General features: G+C 43.7%; 1 protein-coding gene across 1 annotated transcript in view; it reads left to right on the top strand.

Annotated features, from left to right (window-relative positions):
• The window catches only part of LOC122260793 (uncharacterized), a 78782-nt gene that overhangs the window by 52073 nt on the left and 24209 nt on the right, over positions 1 to 2500 (top strand). The window lies entirely within an intron of this gene.

Raw genomic sequence — 2500 nt, 5'->3', positions numbered from 1 at the left:
GTGAGAGAGAAAAAAATAGAGTGAAAGAGAGAGAGAGTGAAAAAGAGAGAGAGCGAGTGAAAGAGAGAAAGGGAGAGAGAGAGAAAGGGAGAGAGAGAGAGAGAGAGAGAGAGAGAGAGAGAGAGAGAGAGAGAGAGAGAGAGAGAGAGAGAGAGAGAGAGAGAGAGAGAGAGAGTAAGGGAGAGAGAGAAAGAAAGAAAGAGAAAAGGAGAGAGCGAGAGAGAAATAGATAGAGAGAAAAAGAAAGATAAAGAGGAAGGGCGGAGAAAAGGAGAAACAGAGAAACAGAGACGGCGAAAGAAAAGGGAGCCCCTTCTCTTCTCCTATTGTCACACTGGCGTGAGATTACCTGCGATATTCCTAATCATATTAATCATATAGAGACTTTGTAAACAACGCCCGGTGAACACCCTCCCCCCCTACCCCCCTACCCCCAAAAAAAATGGAACTTTCATTTTTTTTGTCACACTATCTTTAGTTCTTTTCCTTTCTCTCGATCTGTTTCTCATATCAGCTGAGCCACGACCTTCGACACCTCTGCCGCGAGCTTTCTCTCTCCTCAATCAGGGGAAGTATGTGCACGCTGGGAATTAGTGGTGAAATTGCAGTATTTCCTCTGTGTTTGCGAGGTGTTTGGGCTTTCATGGGCTTTCCAGTGGCAGATGTATTTGTGTGTGTGTGGGGGGGGGGAGGGAGGGGTGCGTGTGTGGGTGGGTGGTGGATGTGTGTGGGGGTGAGTGTATGTTTTTTTTGTTTTTTTTGTATGTGTGTGTGTGTGTGTGTGTGTGTGTGTGTGTGTATGTTTGTGTGTTTGTGAGCATGCCTAAGGTGAGGGGGGAGAGAAGTTCTGTATGTGTTCGCATGTATACATCTACGTATAATCAGTCATTTAGTATAGAAAAATATATAATTAACTTAGGCTTCCATTTCGTTTTTATTTTCATCTAATTCTTTATTCAATTTTCCTCCTTTCCTATGTCTGCCTGATTAATTCTCACCAACAGGTCACCTCCGATGTGCCTAGAAAATGTTATCTTTCAGCTCACCTGCGCTTCATCAATGGCCAGAGATTACGAAAGGAATACTAATGTACTTTGTAATTCACCTATTCTTGCGAAATAAGAGCTTAGCAAGAGCTGAAGATGCAACCCTGCACTATTCATCCGTGCATATGCAAATTAGGATTTGCGAACGTGCCTAACTGAATACAATACAGGAAAAGAAACACGTGAACTGCGCAAATGACCTTTAGATGAGAGGCGGCTACTGTTGGGAACTTGATTCTGTGATTGTTTTAGTGCTTGCGATGAAGCAACGCTCTGTATTCTTGCCGCGTTACAGATGATTTGGTACACCGGTGTTACGTGTGCCCTGAGGGAGAGGGGGAGGGGGAGGTAGGGGGGGAGCGTAGGATGGGTCCTACATGAAGGTCTGAAGGTCCTTTCACTGTGTCGTCCTTAGAGCTATATATGGTCGAGTCACTTTCCTTCCTAAGTGACGTAACGCAGATGTCTGTAGGGATCACACACCTCACTCCCTCCCTTGTTCTCTCTCTCTCTCTCTCTCTCTCTCTCTCTCTCTCTCTCTCTCTCTCTCTCTCTCTCTCTCTCTCTCTCTCTCTCTCTCTCTCTCTCTCTCTCTCTCTATATATATATATATATATATATATATTTATATGTACATACACCCATACACAGACACACATATACATATAGGTATACATATACATATATACATACATACATACGTATATATATATATATATATATATATATATATATATATATATATGTGTGTGTGTGTGTGTGTGTGTGTGTGTGTGTGTGTGTGTGTGTGTGTGTGTGTGCGTGCGTGCGTGTGCGTGCGTGTGTGTGTGTGTGCCCTGTCTGACTGTCTGACTGTCTGTCTCTACTCCAAAACGTCGCGCTCCAACCGGTCGGTTGCACTCCCTTGCAGCGAGCCTTATTTGTGGATACATTCGCACAATCTCCTGGGCGGACGTGCCACTTTGCGCTGAATTGCACACGGCATAGTTCGAATGTGTTCAAAATTGACGCTAATTTCTTTTCATATCAAAAGTTTTGTGATGAGGTATTTTACGTATAAAAGCACACACAAAAATCTCAATCTCTCTCTCTCTCTTTCTCTCTTTTTCTGTATCTCAGCATAAGTTAGTGTAAATAGAATATGAATGGAAAATGACTTTAAATGGCAAGAAATATAAGCACACAGCCATGCTGATTTTTTTCAATACACTAAAAAAATCGTGGAAATAAGACCTACAAAATTACAGGTGTTCGCTGGTTCGCTCGATCAGCTAATAATGGTTAATGAGATAAGATGTAATTTAACACGCCCAAAGCGCACCTCCCCCCTCTCCTCTCCCCCTCCCGGTCCCTCCCGGTCCCTCCCGGCCCCTCCCGTCCGGCCTAACTCTTCAGTAACAATTAACAGCTTTCACCGACCTTCACGTTCTTTTCTGGCGTAACTCCCTCGATTT

The sequence above is a fragment of the Penaeus japonicus genome, unplaced genomic scaffold (genome assembly GCF_977035675.1).
Source record: "Penaeus japonicus unplaced genomic scaffold, GWHDUDI00000001_assembly GWHDUDI00000027, whole genome shotgun sequence".
Taxonomy (NCBI): Eukaryota; Metazoa; Arthropoda; class Malacostraca; order Decapoda; family Penaeidae; genus Penaeus; species Penaeus japonicus.
This window is presented reverse-complemented; position numbering and strand designations above follow the sequence as displayed.